Source organism: Colobus angolensis, unplaced genomic scaffold, assembly GCF_000951035.1.
Source record: "Colobus angolensis palliatus isolate OR3802 unplaced genomic scaffold, Cang.pa_1.0 Scaffold115, whole genome shotgun sequence".
In the NCBI taxonomy this organism is placed as follows: domain Eukaryota; kingdom Metazoa; phylum Chordata; class Mammalia; order Primates; family Cercopithecidae; genus Colobus; species Colobus angolensis.
In genome coordinates, this window is record NW_012112586.1 from 5,276,951 (window position 1) to 5,303,493 (window position 26,543).

The following is a 26,543-nucleotide window of genomic DNA, read 5'->3' on the forward strand; positions in this document are numbered from 1 at the left end:
GGTACATCTTGCCATCCGGAGGCAATGCTGGAGCGGGCAGTTGTCTGCAGGGAGGCCCTGGCTCACTACGGGCCAAATAACAGGACTGATTGCAGCCAGGGATGAAACTTCCTGTTTCTCCCAACCAGAAACAGGCAGAGGTGAGTGATGTCTCTGAGGGGCGAGCACAAGTCACACCATTTCAATTTTGCTCTCCTCTGTACCAACTGACAGCTGGCTCCTTTGTGCCCAGTGTTTGTTAGCAGGGTAATTAGCAGGATACCTACCCCACCAACCTTATAGGCAGCCAAAGGCATCTCCCTTAGCAAACAGGGGAGCAGGGCAGTGCGAGCCTCGGAGCTCCTGAAGCTTGGGCAGAGCTGGCACAGAGGAGCGGGAACTGACAGACAAAGTCACACGAAACATATTTTCTCTGTGCAAGGAGAGGAGAGTTCCAGTGAGAGAGTGAAGCAGATGAAAAGACTACATGAAAACAAACAAACAAACAAAATAACCCATTTCAAGTTCTCGGAGGCTGGTCTCATTTCAAGCCTGGAAATGACTAGTGCAGACGGCAGGGTGGTCCCTGCACTCCCTGTGTGTGTGTGGAGTGTATATGTGTATATGATCTAGTGGTTGCTAGCATCGTGAGAGAGAGAAAGCCATACGCTGCTGTGAGAAGAGTCCCCGGGAGTCAGGAATTTCCCTGTGCCCTGGGGCAGGCACTCCGCTGGGTAGGGGAAGGAATTTCCTCATTCATTCATTCCACAGGGAGGGATGGTACCCCCAGCCTCGGCAGGGAGTTGTTCTGCATGCTGGAGGTGGAGACGCCAGTGCCTCTGAGGGCCTCCCTTTTCTGACAGAGCTTACAGAGAAGGCAGCCATGAAATGGATGGTCACAGATAGGGTGGGGGATACAGAAGTGGATGCACAGACAGCCAGGGAGTGCTCAGGGCTTGAAAGAGGGGAATTGCAGAAGTGAGAAAGTGAACAGATTCCAAAGATAGGAAGAAAGTGGATTTGTGAATGACTCTTGAATGTGAACATCCAGCCCTGTGAGCAAGAAGACACGCGTTCTCAGGCCCACACGTTGTGAACATCCTCACTAAAGCGGATGCTTCTTGGAAAATCAAAACTGGTACTGAGTCATCAATGATAGGAACAGGCAGCCTTAGCAAGTGCAAAAGAAAATTATCATCAAGGATGCTTCACTAGATAGAATACAGCTACAGGGTGCAGAAGCCTGGGACCCAGGCCCAACACGGCCACCTTTTGTGTGACCTCCAATCAATCCTGTCTAGATTAGTGGTTCTCAGCCCTCTGGGTTTAGAATGGAGAGCTTGAGAGAGTGCCGACGTCAGATCTCCACCGCTGGAATTCTGCTTTGTCACCCCAGCAGTTCTCTAGAGCAGCTCTGGCGCTAAACCTGAAGCTACAGAATGCTGCAATAATAGCTGTTATCATCCCCTGGGCATAAGGAAAGAGATGCACCTCATGGAGGTTGGAGTCAGATTGAGGGAAGAACTTTTGGGACTTAATTAGAGAAGCTTCTATAATGCCTCATTCTAGGATATTGCTAAAAAGACTTCTTTAGTTGTGAGTGACATTAACCAGCTTGAGTCAGCTTATGGAAAAAGAAGGTTTTTATTAAAGAGCTGTGTTTGGGGGAGGCCCAGGGCACGTACACAGCCAGCCCCAGGAAGGACCTGGAGCCAGATTAAGGGGCTGGCTTGCCAATGGGTCTCCCCTCTGCTCACTCTCTCTGTGCACTGATCTGCCTGATCTCTCTGGGCACAAAGGAGACGGTGGGTGTCCCAAGAATGCCTGGTTGATAATTATGTGTTCTTCAGTTGCCATCCGAGCAGACATTATTCCTGGTTTCCAGCTGAACCTGGGAGAATGAAGGTGACGCACCCACCTATGGCTGTCGATCAGAGGAGATAGCCAGATAATTTCTTTAAAAGGATAAGTAAGTCAAATATATAGCACTCCAGGTGGCAAAACATCCAATTGAAAAATAATGCGGCAGGGCGCGGTGGCTCAAGCCTGTAATCCCAGCACTTTGGGAGGCCGAGACGGGCGGATCACAAGGTCAGGAGATCAAGACCATCCTGGCTAACACGGTGAAACCCCGTCTCTACTAAAATACAAAAAAAAAACTAGCCGGGCGAGATGGTGGGCGCCTGTAGTCCCAGCTACTCGGGAGGCTGAGGCAGGAGAATGGCGTGAACCCGGGAGGCGGAGCTTGCAGTGAGCTGAGATCTGGCCACTGCACTCCAGCCTGGGCGACAGAGCAAGACTCCGTCTCAAAAAAAAAAAAAAAAGAAAAATAATGCATGGGAGAACTATAGGGCCACTAGTGGTGAACGTGGCGTTGGACTTTATGCACAGGGATCAGTGAAAATAGTGACAAAAATGACATAAATATAAGTGTATATGGTATAAATATGATATATATGTATTTTATATTAGTATATATATTTAGTCTACCTATACTATATATATAAATAGTCTATATATACATACTATGTGTATATACTAAATATATACTATGTATATATAATACTATATATACGCTATATATTTAATACTACATACACTGTGTATATGTATTACTACATATACTATGTATATATTTAATATAAGTAAGCTAAATATATATACTAATATACCATATGTATATATAGCATATTTATGTCATATATGTATATTTATACCATAATTTTCACTATTTTTGCTGACCACTGTGCATAAAGTCCAATGCCACTTATATTTAATATGCTTTTACTAAATACATATAGTCACTTATATTTAGTATACTTATACTAAATTTATATATGCATGGCATATATATGTATACACTAAACATATACATACACTATGCATACTATGCATATATACACACACACGTACACTTTGCGTATATATTTAGCATAAGTATTTCCCATGAACCACTGGGGATATACTTATACTAAAAATATTTATTGTTAATCTGAAATTCACATTTAATCAGGTCTTGTATTTTTACTGTTTAATACTGACAACCTTCTAATGTTAATACTTTAATGACCTTGGTTGGGGAAGGCCTCATTGCACCTTTTGAGTAAAGACACTGAAAGGAGGCAGGTGCAGGAGTCCTGTGGTCCCCTGGGGAGGAGGATTTGTACAATGCCAGGGCCTGGGCAGAAGAGTCTTCGTGTGCTTGAGGAACAGCAGAAGTCCTCCTGCTGTGACTGAGGAGTGAGGAAGAGGGCTGGGGAAATGGGGAACTGTGGACCCTGACGGGATGAACCTGGGAGGCTGATGCCATGACCCTGGCCTTGACTCTGATAAGCTGGTCCTCCAGGGGAGGGGTCAGCAGAGGAGTGACACCATCTGGATAGGGGCTTAGGAGGCTCTGTCTGGCTGTTGGTTGAGATTCCACAGTTAGCTGGAGTAAGGACATCTGCAGAGAGCACTTGAAGGGCTTTGCCCTAAGATACAGGCAATGGTGGCCAGGACCTGATGTCAACAGAGGCAACAGTGAGATGTGATCAGATCCTGGACAGGACATAATGGCATCATTTGCAAGGTATAGTGCAAAATGAAAATGTGGGGCCTCTTGTTTTAAAACCATGAAGAAGTTCATGATAGTGATAGCAGAGCATGGAGCCCCTTCCAAACAAGGGACCCTTTGTCACTGCATGGACCGTATGACCAGGAAGCTGGCCCTGATGGCATCGACAGCATCTGGTCACGAACTATAGTGGTGGAGAGGAAAGGAGACTCCAGCCTGATGAAATAAAACTGCAGATCTAGTACGGACCGATGGGGGAGGAGGCTGTGCGAGACACATTCTTGGAACAGGGAGTATAAATTGTGACCAGGGAAAACAGTGGAACATCTTCTGGTCTTTCTACAACCCAGTTAATTAAACATTAGTCATGCTAACTCCACAGCAATTTCTAGTGTTCTTCAGCTCCACTATCCTCACAAACATTTGAAGTGGTGACAAGTTGCTTGTGGGGTTGCACATCTGTATGCCAGTGGAAGAGGGTGCATAGCATACTGTCAGATGCACTTTGTGACTTGCTGGGCATAATGCAATTTTAAAAAATAATACTTTAAAATATCTTAATAAGTAAAACACTACATATTGACAGAAGCAATTAAAATTTTATAGATGCAAATAATGCCTGAACTAGAAGGGAACATTTTTCAGCATAAAATTTGTGATTTTTATTAGGCTTTTTTGTAAAATATATATACAACTTCCTCTCCACAGGAAGGTAATTTTTAAGGTGAAGTAATTATTTTATAGGAAGCTACTGATTTTTATATTTTTTTGTATCATCCACATGCTTTGTTTTATTGTTTTTAATACTATACTTTTGTAGATTCTCTTGGGTTTTCTTAAAAGTGATTACATTGTCTGCAAAATAGTAATTTTGCTTTCTCTTCTTAGCCAATATTTATATATTTTGTTTTACAAAAAAGTATAGTGAGGAAACGATTTCCTCCACAATAGTGACAAAAATCATAAAATATGCAGAAATAAGAATGAGCAAAACATGTGCATGAATTACATGATGAAAACAGTAGAACTCTATTAAAGAGTCTTATAGAAGGGCTGCCCAATGAGATATATCTTCTCTGGGTATGATTCAACATCAGGGAGAACTCCTTTCCCCCACATTAATCTAAATATATGAGATGAACTCTACTAGCATTCTAGTAGGATATTTATTGCATTTTCACAAAAATTTTCAAAAGTTCACTTGGCATAAGAGAAACGTGAGAACATTCACTGTCCTCATCGTAAGATGGAGATGTGACAGTACCCATGATATAAAGCCACTGAGGGACAAAAGGATCAAGCACCAAGATGCACTGTGCACATAGCACACACTCAAACATGCAAACAGTTGATGTATCTTCACTGTGGCACAGGATATTTTGTTCTTCTGAAAATGACTATGTCTTTCCATGAGTGGGATTGTTAATTTGTGTAGTTTTAAATTTTGGTTAAATAGAATTTTTTTTTTTAAAAAAGTACTTGCATGGATAATAAGATTTTTGGTGCTGAAAAAATACTAGTGAGGAAGTCCCAGAAAATTTTAAACAACTACAAAAAAAAAAAAAAAAAAAAATCCAGGGGTCAGCCTGGTTAGCCACTTAAATAGGAATTAGAGAAATTTAACGAAGATTGCACTCATGCAGATACGGACAGGTCCGTCAGGAAGAATATAGCCATGAAACCACTCCAAATATATATGCAAATGTGGAACATTATGGAAATTAAATCGCTTTGAAGAAAAGGTAGGTTGTTATCTAATTATCAACTATATATTTAGAGAACAAAAAGCTGGCTTCTTACTTTATCCATGTCACCTAGCACAAATCAGATTGACTACATTTTTAAATGTTATTCATGAAATTGTTAGTTACAGAAGAAAATTAGAGTGAGCCATACTTTTAAAAACAAGACAAGATAGGCCGGGCGCGGTGGCTCACGCCTGGAATCCCAGCACTTTGGGAGGCCGAGGCGGGCAGATCACGAGGTCAGGAGATCGAGACCATCCTGGCTAACACGGTGAAATCCCGTCTCTACTAAAAATACCAAAAAATTAACCAGGCTTGGTGGCAGGCGCCTGTAGTCCCAGCTACTCGGGAGGTTGAGGCAGGAGAATGGTGTGAATCCGGGAGACAGAGCTTGCAGTGAGCTGAGATCGTGCCACTGCACTCCAGCTTGGGCAACAGAGCAAGACTCTGTCTCAAAGGAAAAAAAAAAGGAAGACAAGATAATTGTGGGTAAAACAATGGGAAAATAATGCAACTCAAAGTTCAATGCCAAGGGCACCCCAGGTTCAGCATCTCAGAGGTCAGAACCGGGTAAAGAAGGGCAGAGTGTGGGTCCAGTGATGGAGAAGGTGATCCAAGAGTGACCAGCTTCCTAAGCAAGCTCTAGTATGTGGGTTTGGACTGAAGACCTGCTCCTGTCTCAATATTGCCATTTGCTGGTTGAGTATCCTTAGGCAACAATATTAAACTTTTTTGAGCTCACTTTCCTCCCCTGACTAGTGGAGGCATTTACTTCTGTTTTGTTCACCATACAGGCCTACTCAGTCTTGTTTGAGTTCATGGGTGTGAAAACTCCATGCAAACTGTAAAAGTTTGTAGGTTGAAAAAATAAAGGCCACTGTCCCCTTTAAGCAATGACCTTCACCTAGATTCAAGTCAGTTATAGACTTAGAGATGAATGAATTGCAGCAGGAAATGATTTTACATTTCTAATTCCTTCAATGTGTTTTAATGAGTTGATTTAACTCTAACTGAAAATTCATTTAAATTCATTTGCTCCAAGTAAATACAAAAATGAATATTAGATACACTGGGGAAAGAAAAAACTCATTTAATTATGTCTGCTCCATTCCCTAGGAGCAATCTTTGATTCTCCTGGGTAAGTGGATTCTTCATGCTTCAACCACTGTCTCTTCTGCCCTGGGGAAGTCACATTGAAATCAGCTAAACCTAGCACGTATAAAATAAATTTCGTGCTTGGTCCAGGGATGAGGTAAGGGTGAGCGAGGAAAGTTAGGAAGCATCTTATCATAAATAAGCTTGTGGTAACAGACACAAAAGTTACTGCAAAAGATTCAGCAAAATATGCCTCTTTGTACCCTTTCTTGCAATGTGTTTCCCAACTCCAATTTAACCAGCTAGGACATACTGCCCCAAAAGGTGTCACTTATAGCAATCATTCAGATAAAAAGCAAATAAATCAATGTCGAGCTCAGCTTTTGTGTTTCAAAGTAGAACACTGAAACTTAGGACAGAGCCAAAGCTCTTGAGAGAAAAAAGCCTTTTTAGTTATAAGAACTTGAGCTTCTTGAAATTTTCAATTTTAGGTTCTGATCTAAACAATAAGTAAAAAAGAATAAGATTTTTCAAGCTCACTTGGAATTGACAAAGATTCCATTTGCCTAGGGGAGAAGCAGTCCATATTCTTAGAAGAAACGAAGAGAATAAGGTACCCCTTGTCCATGCACCAAGCTTGGGGTGATAGATCCCCAGAGGGTACTCGTGATCCGAGATTAGAAGGAATATGGGCCCCTCTTCCTGCCTGGTTGTCTATGCCTACAGAAAGTACCTTATGTCATCTTGGCATTAAAGAGTAGAGATGGGAACATGGAAGCCTTAAGCCCAGGGGTCTGGGATATGCCCCATTTTCTCCTCCCTCGATAAAGAGGGGAGTCAATATTGCCCTCTGTGACTGGGAGTGGCAGAGGCATGCTACTGAGAACCGCTTGACAAGGATAAACCTCGGGATAGAGACCAGGGTCTGGGTTACATCCTGTGGTTGGGGCAGGACTGGGGACTAGAAGTAAACATCTCAAGTGAGAACAGGAGGTCTGATGGTCAGACAGGGCCTTGCATCCCCGTGGGCGCATCCCCGTGGGCACCAGAGCTGTGTCGGGAGGGCCTGAGAGCTGGAAGAGAGCCCCCCAGGGCAGTGCTGCTTCAACTCCCTGAAAGTTAGAATCAATTCTGCGCAGGCTGGAGGACGGAGAAATTGATGAATTGAGGAATTCAGCCTGAATTATTTGCGATTACCTAGACTTAATGAGTTATATTTTCTGTCATTAGACTGAATTGGGCTAGAAATACAAATTAAATAGATATACAGATATATTTTAAAAATTATACGTGTCACACACACGTATATATAAATATATAATACAAGTAGGTAGATTTAAATATATATTTGGTAATCGTTATATATTATAAATGATATATAATTATATATAATATATACAATTATAATTATATCATTATAATTATAATGATAATAAATGTATATATCGCTCTTAAATCTGTGGATTAAAACTATCTTATACAAAAACAAAAAGACACCACTGGGAGGCTCTTTTTGGGACATGTATCATATCCATCATGGTTCTGCCAGGAAAACGGAACCAGTAGGATCTATATCTCTATCTATCTACATCTGGATCTATTTTATTTATTGCAAGGGATTGGCTCATGCAATTGTGGGGGATTACTAGGTAAGTTCAGGAAGGTCAGGCTGGAAACTCTCAGGCAGGAGCTGGCACTACAGTCCACAGGCAGAATTTCCTGTTTTCTGTTCTGCTCTTAAGGTCTTTTAACTGAATGTCTCAGGCCAACCAAATTATCTAGGATAATCTTTGCTTACAGTCAACTGTTTGGATGGTGTTTAGATGACTGGGGACTCTAGCCTGGCCAAGCTGACACGTAAAACTGATGGTACATTGACTAAAATGCCTTTTCCCAGCCACGATTTATTCTGTCTTTCCTCAACCCTATGAGTGAGACAGTGAGGTTGAGGTGAGAGTGGACTGGAGTGAGTCTTGGGGAGAATGTGGCCAATATGCAGGTGGAGATAGAGGAAGGGTCAACCACCACCATGAGGGCTCCCACGCTGGGTGATGGGAGGAGTGTGGGAACCTAGATGGGAGGAGTGTGGGAACTCAGATGGGAGGAGTGTGGGAACCTAGATGGGAGAAAGTTGGTGGATGAAGATGATTCATATGGGGCTGGAGGTCTTCAGGTTGCAGCATCCAGGGCTGTTGTGTAGTGACCAAGGGCACGGCAGTCCGATGATCTGGGTCCAATCTCTGCTCCAAAGTGATGGCCGTGACTTTGTTCAAGTCACAAAAAGTTATGTAGCCTCAACTGCATCATCTAAAATGGAACATGCAAAGATTATTCTGATGAGGACCTGGCACCTCTTATCCCCTCAACAAATACTCTGGACAACAGATCTTTGGACCTGCAGGGTAAAGACAGCTGAACAAAGTTGACTCTGCTGTGAACCGAGTGGGGCTTTGCTTTGGGAGGGGGAACTTGGACATGTTTTAGGTGGGAGTGAAACACGAAACAGCAAAAGAAGAATGAAAATGCAGCCAAGGGGGGGAAAAATACTCAGTAAAGCAAAGTTCAGCTGAGAAGAAATATTCACTTGAAGAGAATGTGTCTGCAATAATCATTTTTTTTCCAGTTGTTAATTAAAAGAAAGAAACGAATGTGCTAACAGATTCACTCTAGGAGTTTATTCTAAGAAAATACTTAGATATGCTGTGAAAGATTCACGGATGAAGACATTTGTTGGAGACGAATTAGAACAGAAAAATATTGGAAACAAGCCAAGAATATACAACCATAGGAAATAGCTAAGTAAACTAGGAAATGATCGTAGGGTGTAATATTATATAACTATTAGAATCATGTTTGTGAATGAAATTATAACGGGAAAATATTTGTGATATGCTATTAAAAACCGCAATGTCAAATTATATTGTGTTTACCCACTCACGTACATCTTCGGAGAAACAAGTAGAAGTAAATAGGAACAGCTGCCATTGCTGGGTGATGTGGTGAGAGGAGATTTTAAGGTAGAAAAGTTAAGGGTCTTTTATTGTTTAACTTTAAAGGGAGGTATATACATGTTCATCATACAAACTACTAGAAAATGTATAAAATCTTAGTAGTAAGTTAAAAGAGTGTGTACATACTTTTAGGTATTTAAAAGCATGTGTATATGTACGTATGGCTACCAGGAAATTTGCCATGGGCCAAGTGCTGGAATAAGTAGTTTTAAATAATTACCGGATATAAGTGCTTTTCACAAATCACCACTTCTGGTCCTCACCACAAAACCATAGAGTAGCTACCGTTATTACTGTTATTTTATGAATGAAACTAAGGGCAGTCACACATTTTGACAAAGGTCCTCGTGAGTGAACGCTGGCTTTTAGTTCCAGATGCCCACTGCATAGCTTGAGCTTACAACACCTATACTGGCTGTGTAGAGGCTTAAAATTAATTAATTAAAATTTTATTTCACTTTATTTTATTTTTCTGACACCAAGTCTCACTCTGGTGCCCAGGCTGAGTGCAGTGGTGCAATCACAGCTCACTGCAGCCTGGACCTCCTGGGCTCAAGCGATCCTCCCATCTCAGCCTCCAGAGTATCTGGGACCACAGGCACACACTACCATGCCTGGCTAATCTTTGTATTTTTTTAGTGGACTGGGAGGTGGGGTGCCTCACTATGATGCCTAGGCTGGTCTCAAACTCCTGGGCTGAAGAGATCTTCCTGCCTCAGCTTCCCAAAGTGCTGAGATTACAGATGTGATCCATTGCACCCAGCTAATTAATTAAAATTTTAAACACAGTTGGGCACAGACTTTATTATACATTTTATTTATTGGTATATTTTTACATTCTTTCATAATTAGTATTTTCCTACACTACATAAGATGACTGAAAGCATGGGCTCTGGTGGCTGAACTCTGACGTGTTGCCATTGCGCTTCTCAGATGATCTGTCTCTTTGCCTGTTTGTCATTTTTACCCCCATGCCCCTTTTGGCTCCTGGTTTTCCAACAGATAGACAACATTTCGTCATTACTTCCTCTGTCCCTGCCATGCCTAGTCCCTTGGGAGACAACGTCTCTGATTTTCATTGTTCTCTTTCCTTCTTCTAGCTATACACTTAAAAGTTTATTTTTAACCTAGGGCACATTATGAACATCAAGAATGAAAGATTTAAAAGATGAAACATAGATTTATTTCTTCTACAAAGGACTGGGAGAACCAGAGACATATTCAGGCTCTTTACTCCTTTCCCCATTTCTTAGATTTTATTGATGTTATTTAGGTTATCAACAAAGGGTTGAACCTTCAGATTACTGTAACGCATATAACTTTATGTTTTCCTGTTAATCTATAGACAGAAGAATGTACTTACATTTGACTTAATCTGTAGCTATGTCAGTCAAGGTCCCAGGATAAAAGAGGTAGCACAACAGACTGGCTGGTTTTCAAATTTAATAAAGAACCAATTTAACAATGTGTGGGGAATTTTGTATGATTCCACTCATTAGATGTCCAGAATAGGCAGATCTAACAAGGCAGTAGGTAGATCAGTGGTCACTCAGGGTGATAGATTGGAGGGTGGCAGGGCACAGGTGTGTGATTTATTTTCAGAGTGACAAAAGTGTCTTAAAGTTGGTTGTGGTAATAGTTGCACACATCTGTGAATATGGTCAAAACCACTGCATTGTATATTTAAGTGGGTGAATTGTATGGTCTATGAGTACCAGCTTATTAAATCTATTAGGAGATGCATGTGTGATGATGTAGTTCTGAGGCGAGTGACTAAAGGGTGAAGGGGTGAGAGTAGGGAGTTGTTGCTAGAGAGACAGCTGGGTGGAGGGAGAGCTTGGGAAAAGTGGTGAATTGGGGGTGGATCCCAGCTAGCCTGCAGTGACCCTGCACAGATGGAGCCAGGACTCCATACTCTTCCCCTGGGGTTCTCCAGTTGGGGTGGCTCATCCCAACTGAGTGCCAGAAAGCACCCTGTGCCTTGGTGGTGGCTACATTGGTTTCCTTCTCTAGGTAGAGAGCAGGTGGAGAAGAAGCAGAGCAATATGCAGGGATTAAAGGGGCATATCCAGTTGAGTAACTGATTTTAAAGACGGCATCAGGCCTTTTAGACCTCAACTTTCCCAGTGTTGACACTTTCTAAACTTTTCATTAATGTCACAGTCATCTGGAATATGTGCTTGAGCTCATGTTCTCAAGAAGGTCCCTGTAGTAGGCAGTCAGCAGGGTGGTCCTCAGTGTCCCTGTCCCCAGTGTCACCTCCCATGTAGATGACCACCACTGTGTGAGGAATAGCATAGGGTAGGAGTGCTGGGCTGTCCCTGCTGAGATTTGGTCATGAAAGATGCCTATCTTGGTTTCTGTCTCTCTCCCCCACCCCCCATCACTCTGGGGAAGCAGCTGCCATGATGATGCCCAGGCTGCCCTACAGAGAGGCCCACATGGGGAGGGGCCGAGACTGCCAGCCACACAAGTAAACCAGCCCCAGTCAAGCCTTCAGATGATGTAGCCTCAGTCACAACCTGACTGAACCTCACGAGATACCCTCTGCCAGCCCACCCAGTTCTGCTGCCCCTAGATTCTTAGCCATCAGAAATTGAGTGTTGCGGCCAGGTATGGTGGCTTATGCCTGTAAATCCAGCACTTTGGAGGCCGAGGTGGGCAGATCATTTGAGGTCAGGAGTTCGAGACCAGCCTGGCCAACATGGTGAAACCTTGTCCCTACTAAAGATACAAAAATTAACCACGTTTGGTGGTGGTACATGCCTGTAATCCCAGCTATTTTGGTGTCTGAGCTGAGATCATGCCACTGCACTCCAGCCTGAGCTTCAGGGTAAGACTCCGTCGCAAGAAAAAAAAAAAGAAAAGAAAAGAAAAGAAATTGTGTGTTGTTTTGGGCTGTCAAATTTTGGGGGTACTTTTTTATTGTACCATGATTACATGGTAATCATAGCTCATTGCAGTATCCAACTCCTGGGCTCAAGCAATCCTCCTGTCTCCTCAGCTTCCCAAGTAGCTGGGATTACAGGCATGTACCACCACACTCAGATAATTTTTTTGTAGAGATGGGGTCTCACTATATGGCTCAGGTTATTCTCCAACTCCTGTGCTCCATTGATCCTCCTGCTTTGGCCTACAAAAGTGTTGGAATTACAGGCATGAGTCACCATGCCCAGCTTGGAGTAATTTTTTAATACAGCAATAGATACTTAACACAATCACATCAATAAATCTTTGTTAACGTTCTCTGATAACTAATCAAAACTTACTTGTCATTGTATTCTTTCCTTTAGGGCATCCTTGAATTTGTATTACACTCAAAGTTTTACTTGATCATCTCCCAGATTGACTGTGAATTTCATGATGGCAGGAGACAATGTTTAATGTTTGTTTTCAAGTCAGCCAGCTCTGTGCCTGGCTCGAAGCATGGTTTTGGATGAAATAAATGGAGAAAGGTACAGAAACAAAAAAGCTCCTGGAAAGTGTTGGGGCTCCAAGAGTTGCAGTGTAGATGGTGCCTCCTTTCAAAAATTGCTTAGAGTACACAGGGCCCTGAGTTTAAAACAAGATTGAAAGGCATTTTACAATATCCCTGGACTCCCTACCTTTGTACTTAGATAGAAAAGACGGCAGCTTATTCGGACACAATGTGATGGAATGGCTTAGACTATCTTCCATTCGTATGCAGAGGAGGGGAGATAGTGCTATGTTCCGTGTGAACAATTCTTGATCTTAAGAGTTTGCATAGTGAGCAAAGAAAAAAAAATTAGTTTCTTGGAATGATGTTCCCCAGAGCAAAGAGCCCATGTTGTTTTAGCTTCAGAATCATGGCTTTAATGCAAATGGGGTTTGGCATTTTACAAAAGGAGCTGCATCATGGTTGGGGTCATGAAGGGAGGCACAGTGGGTAGTCTTCCATCAACAGTATTATTTGTGAACTAAAGGTCACGATGCCTTGGTTGTGCAAACAGTCTTTTCTTCCCCTGCACATAAAATTCTCTTCACCCTGAGTCACATCACAATGGGATCCCACAGGGACCTTCACAGGTAGTAATGATGCCACGTTGATTTAATGGGGTGGAGACCAGGTGCTTAATTCAACCTTTATTCCATTCATTTATAGGTTCTTTTACAGCTGTCATCACACTTAAAAATTGTAAAAGGAAAAGAGCTTTCTGAGCCTCCTTGTCATTACCTGAGAAAAGGTTCTGTGACATTTTGGGTTGTATTTTTCTTCCTGAACCATTTCCAGACTTTTTGGAATGCACAGAGGCCACCAATGACATGCGTGGCCAATAAGGAGAAGGGAAAAAGGGGATTACTCTTTGGGTTTCTGGGATATGTTGAACAAACGCTAGGAAGACGAGCCAAGGAAACAGTTTTGCAGTTTGGATTACAGCAGTGGGCAGTAGGGGTGCCGGGCAGTTGGCTGGGCTACCTTGCCCACGCACACATGCTGGGGCTCCTGGAGGCCCCGACAGGGCAGCAGGTCCAGGACCTGGGCCCAGATTGGCAGATGGAGCAGCGGCAGAAAGATGAACAGTCGTGAAGGCAGCAGCTGCTCAAGAGAGAGAAAGGGCTCATGTGAGCAGCACGTGGACAAGCCACGGGCAGCCAGCTGGCCTGTCAGCCCACAGAGTCCATTTCTGTGACATCTATACAAAGATAGAACCTCGTCAGTAGTTATTACCAAATACAAGCATTTGCATGGAAATTTTACTAAAGCATATAGCGGAGTTAGAGGAGGCTTCTGAGTTAGAACCCCTTGTTTTGAAAATTGTTGAACATTGCAAAGTAAATATCCACAGGTTAGATATAGACATTGATCTGAAAGATCATTGCATTCAGTGGGAAATAACTCTATTTTCATATGATGCTTTGGATGAACCAGTCATTAACAAAGAAATAATTTAAAATAAAGTTTTTTTTTAACTGACAATGGAGAAGTAGAATATGTTTTAAATCATAAACAAATCATGAAGCCACTTTCTACTTTTTTTAAGATCCCTGTAAGGTACAGGAGATGTCTAAGGAAACATTAAAATGCCATTGCATTAATTCTCATTTAAAATTAAATCCAGACTGACACAAAATCGATGTATATAAATATTTAAATATTTTTAGAAAAATCATTCTGCAAGTATCATCAGCTCATGATGTACTAAAACATATATTTCACAATAATTTTCCAGAAATGTATCTCAAATTTCTTGTAGCCTATAAAGTATTCTTAATTGCTCCAGTAACGGCTGCATCAGCAGAAAGATCCTTCTCAAAATTAAAAATTATCAAAAATCATTTGCATTTTCCAAAAGCAACTGACGTCTATTTCAATTATATAGATGGAAAATGAAATTGCCAAAAGTATAAATTTTGATGATCTAATAAGTGAATTTCCAAAAAGGCAACCAGAAGAATTTATGATCAATCAATATATCATCTTATCAAGTATTTTTTTGTATTGTATGCTATCATGACATCCTATTTTATTGACTGATTGATTTAATTGAAAACTAATAATTGTATGTGTTTTGGAGTACAATGTGAAGTTTGCTCTATGTATACATTGTAGAAAGATTCAATCAAACCCATGAACATATCCATCACATTATCAACTTAAATTTTTTGTGGTGAGAACATTGAAAAGTTATTATATTAACAATTTTGAAATATGCATGATTATTATCTGTGGTCATCATGCAATGTAATAGATCATTAAATCTATTCTTTCAGTCTAACTGAAACTCATACCCTTAGATCAGCATCTCTCCTTTCTTCATTCCTGCCCTGCCCCCAGCCTCTGGCAACCACCTTTCTTCTCTCTCTTTATGAGATCGACTTTTTTAGATTTCACATGTAAGTGAGGCAGTATTTGTTTTTCTGTGCCTGGCTTAATATCACGTAAAATAATGTTCTTTCCATCCACCCATGTTGTTACAAATCACATAATACCTTTATATTAAAGGCTGTGTCATATTGCATACATATTGAGTATACATATCATATTTTAAATTTATTCATCCATATGACACCTTTTTTTCCCTGAAATGGAGTCTCGCTGTGTTGCCCAGGCTGGAGTGCAGTAGCGCGATCTTGGTTCATTGCAATGTCTGCCTCCTGGGTTCAAGTGATTCTCCTGCCTCAGCCTCCCAAGTAGCTGGGATTACAGGCACCTGCCACCACGCCCAGCTAATTTTTGTATTTTTAGTATTTTTAGAAGAGACAGGGTTTCACCATATTGGTCAGGCTAGTCTCAATCTCCTGACCTCAGGTGATTTGCCCTCCTCAGCCATCCAAAGTACTTGGATTACAGGCATGAGCCACCACGCCTGGCCAACACCATATATATGTGTGTGTGTGTATATATATACATATATATGTGTGTGTGTATATATATATATATTTTTACAGGTAATATGCTTTTAAAGGAAAGAGCTTTATATTTTAATATCTTTGGCTTTACTTTTCTCCCACTTTCTGTACAAGAAACTCTCAGCACCACAATGTGCATCTTAGAAATGGAGACTCATCATAGCTGTTGGATGGTGATTGAACCTGGGCTTCCAAAATGCAACAGGAGGCTCTCCCAGTGTGAAGGCAGTGTCTCTGGCATACATGAGCTGCAACTGTCAACCACCCAAGACTTCAAAGCACGTAGAAAACCACCCCCATGCTTTGCCTTGATCCCTTAAGAGGCATGAGAACATCTATCCTCCAATTGCAGAATCCCTGCACCTTGAATCAAACCTGCACACCCTCTCCCCTCCTTCTGCCTCTTTATCCTTCGTCTTAGACATGTCAGTGGGAGGACAAGGTGCTGTGCCTATCCTGGGATAGAAATCTGTGGATAGGATCGTGAACAACTACATTTTGTTTCTCTCCCCTGTTAGCTGAAATTTTACACAACATGCTAAGAGTTTTATGCCTGAAACACAGGCCAGCTCTTTCTTCCTCCCTGGTTTAGCATTAACCAGTATCTTACTATGCCTGAGGATGTTTTAAGACAAACCTCCCCAACGACGCCTGAAAATCCCATCTTGAGTGATTAAATTTTCACATCTGTAAAAGCGAAATACTTCATAGTACCTATCTCATGGGGTTTTTGTTCAATTAAAGCACTATTGCAGGTGAGATGATGGATGATACAGTGTCTAATATTTTCACTTTTATTTTACAATTATATGGCATTAGCCTGGCCATGCAAATACATGTGTAAGCTCTGTGACTTCCCACTAGTGGCGAGTGAGTTCTTAAGAATGTTGCTTTCTTTTTGCGTATTTGCTGGTGCAAATGGTTTCAAATGAAGATTGTCTAATCCAAAGCCTGCTGATTTCCATATCTATGAAATAAAAGGGAGAGCAAAAGTTTCTCTCTGAAATAGACTTGTATATAAACCATCAGCTCCTATGTTTCTGTTGTGTTCTATTTTTGCAATTCTCTTTCATATTGGGGAAAAAGTGGTTATTTTGTATTCTACACATTGGCATCCACTTCATGGCACTTATATATTTTGATACATAGAACATTTTATTTTTAAAATTATGGATGAGTGAATTAAGCCTTTCTCATATCATGTCAAATTGCTTTACTTTTGGAAGAAAACAGGCAGAAGATGTTTGTGCCCTAACCCTTTGTGTTTTTGGAAGATTACAACACTTCCCTAGTTATACCGGAAGCCTCTCTGATGGATTCTGTATTATCATCATTATTAATTTTTAGTTCTTGATTTTTTTGGGGATACATAGTAGGCATGTATGTTTTTGGAGTACATGAGATATTTTGGTACAGGTATTTGCATGGATTCTATTTTTTTTTTTTTTTTGAGACAGAGTCTCACTCTCTTGTCCAGGCTGGAGTGCAGTGGCATGATCTCGGCTCATGGCAACCTCCACCTCCTGGGTTCAAGCGATTGCCCTGCCTCAGCCTCCTGAGTAGCTGGGACTATAGGAGTGTGCCACCACACCTAGATAAATCTGCAATCTGCGTGGATTCTTAAAGATGGAAGCAGAGACTGGATCCTTGTTCCCCAAACCCACTTGCTTTCCTTCCTGGTTATGTTTTATTTCCAGTCCCCATGAAGTTCACAGTGGTCATGGGACTGGTTTCCAGCCAGCGGCAGGGAGCAGACACGGTGGCGCTGCCTTCCTAGACCAACCTGCGTGAAGCTCCCATCCATGATCCTGCGTGTTCCATCCTCCTCCACCTGCTCAGTGCCCAGCAACCCTGGAACCTCAGAAGCCATATGTTAGAATGAAGGAGCCAAAGATGGGAGAGCCTGTCCCCCAAACATCCCCTGGAGGAAAGCCACTCACCAAGGGCATTGGCTTTGAAATCTCTGAGTGGGAAGTAAACTTCCCACCATATACATATGTCTATATCTATGTCTATATCTATGTCTATGTCTATGTCTACGTCTACATCTATATCTATGTCTATGTCTATGTCTATGTCTATATCTATATCAATATCTATGTCTATGTCTAGATCTATGTCTATGTCTATGTCTATATCTATATCAATATCTATGTCTATGTCTAGATCTATGTCTATCTATGTCTATATCTATATCCATGTCGATATCTATACCTATGTCTATATCTATATCTATATGTATGTCTATATCTATATCTATATCTATATTTATGTCTATATCTATATCTATGTCTATGTCTATATCTATATCTATGTCTATATATGTCTATATCTATGTCTATGTCTATATCTATATCTATATCTATGTCTACATCTATGTCTATGTCTATATCTATATCTATATGTCTATGTCTATGTCTATATCTATATGTCTATGTCTATGTCTATATCTATATCTATATGTCTATGTCTATATCTATATCTATATGTCTATCTATGTCTATATCTATATCTATATGTCTATGTCTATATCTATATCTATATGTCTATATCTATGTCTATGTCTATATCTATGTCTATATCTGTGTCTATGTCTATATCTACATCTATATCTATATCTATGTCTACATCTATGTCTATGTCTTTATCTATATCTATATCTGATTTTGATTGTTTTTCTCATTTTACAGAATTGGAACCAAGCCTTTGGTTTCTAAGTAATGGAGACTCTTTTTTTTTTTTTTTTTGAGATAGAGTCTCGCTCTGTCGCCCAGGCTGGAGTGCAGTGGGGCGATCTCGGCTCACTGCAAGCTCCACCTCCTGGGTTCAAGCAATTCTCCCGCCTCAGCCTCCTGAATAGCTGGGACTACAGGTGCCCGCCACCACGCCCGGCTAATTTTTTGTATTTTTAGTAGAGACAGGGTTTCACCATGTTAGCCAGGATGGTCTCGATCTCCTGGCCTCATGATCCACCCGCCTCGGCCTCCCAAAGTGCTGTGATTACAGGCTTGAGCCACCGCGTCCGGCCGTAATGGAGACTCTTTCACTTCAGTTGCTGACTTTGATTCTTTTGGCCAGCACACCAATTGTTTCTTCACGTTTCCTCCTATCAGTTCCAAAAAGTGATCAGTGGGATGATTAAGGGATCCCAGGACCACCAGAAACATTTCAGTCATTATCCCTTGCTGATGCTGCAAACAGACACAGTGGTGGGGAGGCATTTGGCAGTGTTATGTCTCAAGTGATCATCTCCATTGGGTTTTGGCCAGGGGATCCCAGCACTGGGTTGAAACAGAGTAGGCACTTACACAGCACACTGCTAATCAAAAATTGACCTGGCATCTACACTGTCAGAGAACTTTTATCAAACACTCGGAAAGTATTTTTTCAGCTGTTTGCTAAGGGGAAAGCCTTCTTTTGCTTGACTTTTCAGGGATTCTCTGGAACCAGTTCAACTGATTATTTTTTTCTTTTACCTAAAATGGCAGGACTTTAAATAGACGTTTCCTTTAATAATGTATTACCTATTTAAAAAAATGATGCCATATGGCCGGGCATGGCGGCTCATGCCTGTAATCCCAGCACTTTGGGAGGCCAAGGCAGGTGGACCACTTGAGCTCAGGAATTCAGGGCCAGCCTGGCCAACATGGTTAAACTCTGTCTCTACAATAAGTACAGAAAATTAGCCAGGCATGGTGGCACGCACATGTAGTACCGGCTACTTGAGAGGCCAAGGCAGGAAATCCGCTTGAGTCTGGGAGGGGGAGGTTGCAGGGAGCTAAGATTGTGCCATTGTACTCCAACCTGGCTGTTGGGAGTAAAATTCTGTCTCAAAAAATAAAAAAGAAAAAAAAAAAGAAAAATGATATCTTATGGATGTGTAGATTTAAGATTTAAACTGATATGTACACACTTTTTTTAACCTAAAATATCAAAGAACATACAAGTTAATAGAAAAAAAATGCAGGTTTGGATGATCATGCTATTAGAAAGGAATGCTTAGTATCTTCTACGCAACTGTAGAGATACAAACCGTAGTTCTTATTTCTGCACAGAGAACTAAGGACACCCTCTGCCCCCACCTCCATCTCTCAAATGAGCACAAACTCTGCAAGGCATCCAGACTCCTGTGCTATGATGTTGCTCTGGACTTGCTTCATTTCTTTCCATTTCTGGTTTACACAGAGGGGAGCGACTCAATTTATCATCTCTTGGGCCAAAGCATCCATTTGCAGCTATTTGTAGTCATGCCTAGCAGTATCCTAGGCCTGGCTGATTCTGGAGGAAACTGAATGATAACAGCCAAAGAGTCCCCAAAGAACTGCTCAGTCCCCCTGTGCACGCCCAGCAGAAGCGTGTCTCCCCTTTTCCATCTATACAAAAACAGGCCCTGCGAGACTCTTTCCCATTAGGTTGGGTTTTGTGGATGATAATATAGCTGACAGCATAAGCTATATTATCGGAAGAACTTTGGGTTTTAGAGGAGATGTCTTAATATTTTTTAACCTTGAGAACACCCATCCTGGAGAAATGAACATTCAAAGCTAATTCCCCAGAGAGTTTCTGGCTTTCCAAGAACTCTGGGAAAAACAGGAAACGTTATCACTGTTGATTCACCAGGCGGAGCCGTCTTCTGCAGTTGACGGTCCTAACCGGCCAGCCCTCTCCTGAACAGAAATGGCTTCAGGCTCTTTTCATGTATATGACTAAAGTTATACTCTGGGCAATAACTTTTAGTTATTGTTTTATTGCCTATTTTCCTTCTCCTCATCGGAGCAGAAACACAGCTGTCTGTTCATTGCTTCGGGAGAGTATGGAACAGGGAGGAAAGCAGAGGTGCCTTCAACTCTTAATCACACGGTTAAAGAGTCTGGGCCAGCTTAGCCAACCCATGGCTCAACACAAATTCGTAAACTTTCTGGAAACATTATGACTTTTTTTTTTTTTTTAGCTCACTGGCTATGGTCGGTGTTAGTGTATGTTATGTGTGGCCCCCAAAAATTCTCGTTCCATAATGGCTCAGAGAAGCCAAAAGATTGGACACCCCCAGTCTAGGGCTTAGAAGACCCTAACAATATGAGTAGCCAACACTTGCAAAGTGCTAGGCACAGCTCTAAGCCCTTTATGTTTATTAACTAATCAAATTTTCACAACATTAAAATAAGTACTCTTACTATGTGGAAGTAGACAAACACCAAAGACATAGGTCCTTTATCCAGATCTTACTGAAACAAGGGAGTCAGCCACCATGGTTCATGTTGGGCAGAGATGCAAAGGCAGGCAGACGAGAGGGAAAGATTCACAGAGAAAAAAAGAAGACTCCCGGTGTGCCCAGATTGGAGGCTACCAGCCTGCAAAGCTAGGTGTGGGATATAATTAGAAGCAGCACATATTCCAGGATTATTCTGGGGCCCATATTTGGCTGCCTCTGGTTGATCTTGAGTAGAAAGTGAGGGCAAACATGACCAAGTCCTGACTGTCCTGCACTGATTGCTGAGACTGTAGCTTGCTTTCCTGGGCTGGTCTTTGCAGAGGAAGTAGGTCACCATTCTAATGTCATATGTGGTCCTGCCACTGTCCATTTTTATATTCAGTCTTCCACCCTATCATCCTCATACTGCAGATGAAATTGACACGGAGAGGGAGAAAGGAACTTGCTCAAGTTTGCGCAGCTAGTAGCTGCCCAGCTCGGATCTGAGCCCAGGCAACCCTGTATCAAAGCTGGAGTTCTGAGGGACGGCACGGCCCCATCTCCAGATAACCCGGTGGCTGCTGACGGATACCCCCATTCACCTGATTGGATACTGGAATCATAATCTGTTGTTTGCTGTTTAATAATCATGATGTGCATAAATGAGGGTACTGATAAAGGTTGCGTGGCTTGTAATAAACAAGGAGCTGATTCCAGGCTGCTTAGGATTATTCGTTGTGAAGAGGATGATGTGTGTGCATTAACTTTGCTTGTCGCTGAGTCAATCTGGTCTAATGGCAAAGTAATTTCGCCATAGACATGGAGGCATCCTGACCAAGCCTGAGCCTCTTTACTCTAAGTGCATTAGAGCCCTCTCTGTGCCTTTGTTAAATAAACAACCTCCATCCTCACTAAGCCACGATTTACATACCTAAAAATTCAACAGTGCACATACATAAGCATTAGAAATCCCACAAAAGTACCCTTCAGGCTTCTGTCAAGCTCGGCCACGTTTTTATAATGGTGCCTTCAGTAAAGGATTGTGCGTCTTATTTTTGCAGCATGTTTTTAAGTTTGTTGACATCAAAGTGGTTTTAAAGGCAATTCTTGATATTCTTTTCCTCTCCTTTTAAATGTATTTTTTCAATCACATCTTCCCACTGAATCGGTAAACTTCGAAGCCTTCTGACGAGGCCACTTAATTATCAGCTGCACTGGCTGGAAACGCTCCTTTATCAGCACAGAGCCCGATTCTTTTGTGTGGGCAGTGAAGGTCCCCGAAAAGGCTGCTGCTCCTGCGTTAATTACTGTTCGGAACCAACTCTTAGACCATGCAATTATTTCCGTGCTTCTGAAGGCTTGCCTGTTATTGTGGCTGGATTATCTTGGCATTAAATTGCTGTCCCATCAGCCCACCAATCCTCCAAAGAGATTGTGCTTGAGACTCAAGAAGAGATAAGCAAATAAGTGACTTTCTGTGAGTGTACACGAGCCGGCTGCATCCAGGCTCCCAAGGAACAATAACATCGGAGTGCTCTGTGTGTTCATCCCTTCAACGGCAATGGGGTAACTTGGTACCTGCAACCACCAGGACAAGTGCAACGCATGGGAGGCCTGCCCCAGAGGAGGCCTTAGAAGTTAAGCTCTTGAGGTCATTCAGAGCTGATGGTTTTTCTGATTTGGGAATTGGAGAGCTAAGAGAGACAGGAGAGAGAGAGAGAGAGAGATTGAAAGAGTGAAAACTGAATGTGTTCTCTGATTCAGTGCTGGGGAAGGGAATTCATAGGAAGTAAAATCTGAAGGATCAAGAGAGAAGCACGCTGGGCTTCTCTCTTGATGGCTCACGCCTGCAATCCCAGCACTTTGGGAGGCCAAGGTGGGAGGATTTCTTGAGAGCAGAGGTTCAAAACCAGCCTGGGCAACATGGTGAGATCCTGTCTCTACAAAAAATAAAAAGATTAGCTGGCCATGGTGGTGTGTGACTATGGTCAGGAGGCTGAAGTAGGAGGATTGCTTGAGCTGATATCATGCCACTGCACTCCAGCCTGGGTGACAGAGTGAGACCCTTTCTCAAAAGAGAAAGAGAGGGAGAGAGAGAGAGAGAGAGAAAGAGAGAGAGAAAGAGAGAGAAACAACAGGAACTTTGTGAAACTACAAAGGATAGGCTATTTTTTTTCCCTTTCTTTTTTTCAGTATTTCCTAATGGTTTGGCAGTAACATGAACTATTTGTCTGGTTAAAAAAAAAAGATTAAAATAAAATCCCTCTTGTGTCACCTTACATCCCTATCATCCTTACCAACCACTCTTCCCTTTTCCACTCTCTTGGGGCCCTAGGGAGGGGCCCTTCATCTTCACGGCTGGTGCCTCATGGTCATAAGGGGGCTGAAGAGTCCCCTCGCCATAACTGAGTCACACAGAGAAAAGAAATGGGGGAGAACCCATAGGTTTCCCTGTTCCCTGGAGTTCTCTCCCAGAAGCTTCCTGGCAACTGTCCAGTTTATACCCTTAGGTCCCTTGACCGCCCCAGCAGCACAAGAAGCCAGAGCGGTGAGGGACCAACAAAGGGGACCAGTCTGAAAGGTGGATGCTCACAGACAGTGTCCACATGCGGCTGCTGAGCATGGAGTCTGGAGAAAAGGGTTGACTGCAGTTGACACAACAAGTGTTGGCCACCACCTTCACTATTCCCTCATTTAGAGCCCCCGAAACCCAGGTTTCCCACCCCAGTGTGGACTCAGCCCTGCCTCCTGTGCCCACATTCACATGGAACCTCCATCCCTCAGCTTCTGGTGTCCAAGGCAAAGGCCTGAGGAGCACAGCCATTCCACGTGACTCTGATATTTATGTTATGCTGATTGTGTAGCTTTGTGGTTTTTTTTTGGACAGGGTCTTGCTCTGTTGCCCAGGCTGAAGTGCAGTGGTGCAATCATGGCTCACTGGAGACTTGAACTCCTGTCTCAAATGATCCTCACACCTCAGCCTCCTGAGTAGCTGGGACTTCAGGTGTGCACCAACACACTCAGCTAATTTTTGTCTTTTGTTGTAGAGAGTGGATTTCACCCTGTTGTCCAGGCTGGTCTTGAACTTCTGGCCTCATTTATCCACCTGCCTTGACCTCCCAGAATGCTGGGATGAGCCACTGTGCCTGGCCAATCGTATGGCTTTGGATGAGCCCACAGAAGACTCTTCAGAAGACCTTGGGGTTTTAGATGAGATTCCTTAAATTCTGTTTTTTTAATGTAAACCCCTCCCAGATTAATGAACATTCAAAACTACTTCCCCAGGGAGTTTATGGCTTTCCAAGAACTTTGGGAAAAACAGGAAGAGTTGCCACTGTTTTGATTGACCAGGAAGCACTGTCTTCTGCAGTTGACTGTCCCGACAGGCCATCCTTATCCCTCTGGGCTCAGGTTTATGCTCAGATGCCTGGCATCCCACCATTGGCAGCTGCCTGCCCTCAACATTGCCCTGGCTGGATTTCTGCTTTAGAAGCAAATGCAGCATCTGCAGGAATGGGAAGGAAAGTAACACAGATGACTCTGACATATCTCATGGTGACCTCAGGGACGCTTCATTCCTGGTGGGGTCAATGAACAGAGAATCTTGGATGCAGAGGAAGGATCACTAAAGTCACCGCTGATGTTGGGCTTGGATTCTACAAACAGCACAGAGGGAGAAACTGAATAACTGAATAAAACTGAATAAACCCAACAGAAGAGTCATCCTTCTCAGGTGGATGCACAGCTGCTAATGTTTGTTGTAGGCACAGGTTGAGGGCACATGCTGTATGAAAAATGCAAATCTTTAAATATTAGAATAACACAATACAGAGAGAGATGCTACCAGCAGGAGAAGCCCCAGAAACTGCAGTCAAATGTAGATGTCTCATCCCACTCCCCAGGGCAGAAGACTGAGCATTAATGAAGTTATGTATTTCTTGTTCTAAGTTCTCTCTCCAGTTGAGCCGTAAGTACTTAAGTTATATTTGGTTGAGAGTAACATTGTTCCATTGGATGGTGTATGAGTCTGTTCTCCCGCTACTATAAAGATACTATCCAGTATTGGGTAATTTATAAACAAAGGAGGTGTAATTGACTTGCAGTTCTTCACGGCTGAGGAGGCCACAGGAAACTAAAAATCATGGAAGAAGAGGAAGCAGGCACATCTTACATGACAGCAGGCGAGAGAGAGAGAGAAAGAGAGAGAGAGAGAGTAAACGCATGAAGGAGGAACTGTCAAACACTTGTAAAACCATCAGATCCTGTGAGAACTCACTCAGTCTCACAAGAACAGCATGGGGGAAACCGCCCCTGCGATCATATAATCTCCCACCAGGTCTCTCCCGCAGCTCCTGGGGGTCACAATTCAAGACGAGATTTGGGTGGGGACACAAACCCTAACCGTATCAGATGGATTGGGGAAGAATTTTAACGAAAACCAACCAAGCAACCAACAAACTGAGCAGGAGCTGTGAGTGGGAGGCAGAGGACCCTCCCTCCAATTTACTAAAATCATAGAACAGCAGAACCAAAGAAGGCGTCAGGGTCCTTTTGCTCAGTCCCGCAGCCCCCACCTTGACCTGAGATTCTATCCCCAACAGCCCTTTCCAGAGCACGAACATTTTGCAAAGTGGAGAGAATTATACAAAATCACTTGATGATAAATACTGGAGGTGGCTGAAATAACTCTTGTGTATTCTTTGCTTTTAAGGAGCTGCTTTAGGATGAAAGATGAGGCTTGCTTTTTCTTTCTCCTAGAAGTCAGCATTTTACATGATTCTGGGAGGGAAGGAAGGAGACAGGAACCAAGGAGCCTGAGTGGGGATGTGCCTACCGCTGGTAAGGCCCTGCCTCCACTCTGAGCTGTTGCCAGGCCATGAGCGAGCCTGGTGTGCTTATGCAACACATTGAAAGGTGTTTGGTTTCTCATCTGCACCCGTTCATCCCATCTCACCTGGACCCTTTCTCATCCCAGGAGCTGGCCATATGCTGTGTTATGACTCAAGGCAGGAAGGCTGCAGCAGAGAGAAAGGAGTTTCTTTGATTTTTAAAATTTGGGGAAGGAATAGTGAATCGTGAGAGCACTAGAAAAATGTTTATTAGGAGCCACAATTCCTGCCTCAAAAAAATAGAAAAGAATTTGTTCTGTTGGAGTAACAGTAAAATAGGACGGTGAGAAGAATTGGGAGAATATGATGAGCGGGACTGAAGGGCACTGGTTCTAAAGGACCCCAGGAAAAGGGTGCAAATGCCCCCCCTTCCCTTGTTTATTCCTAGGGCAGCGAGGCTCCCGTAAGGAAAGCTTTTCAGAGGGAGTGTTGGAAGGAGCCCTAAGGGAGTCTTCCTCATCCAGGAAGTCTTCCTCACTGGGTGAGCCCCAACCTGCTGGACCTGAACAGAATTTGCCCAACAGGGGATCCTGATTGACTGAGGTCTGCTAATTCCAATTCATCTATGCCAAACTCTCCCAGAATGTCTTCATCCTCACTGAATCCCTTTCCACTGACACAATGCCTGGAAGAACATAGACACTGGGAGGATAAATATCAATGAAATAATAATAAAATAAACTTTCTTTGGTGGCCAGAGGGAAA

General features: G+C 42.6%; 1 long non-coding RNA gene across 1 annotated transcript; it reads left to right on the forward strand.

Annotated features, from left to right (window-relative positions):
* On the forward strand, nucleotides 1-26,543 carry LOC105525592. Its single transcript, XR_001003949.1, has 3 exons — nucleotides 1-140; nucleotides 25,661-25,788; nucleotides 26,227-26,543. It is a non-coding gene; the product is annotated as an uncharacterized LOC105525592 (long non-coding RNA).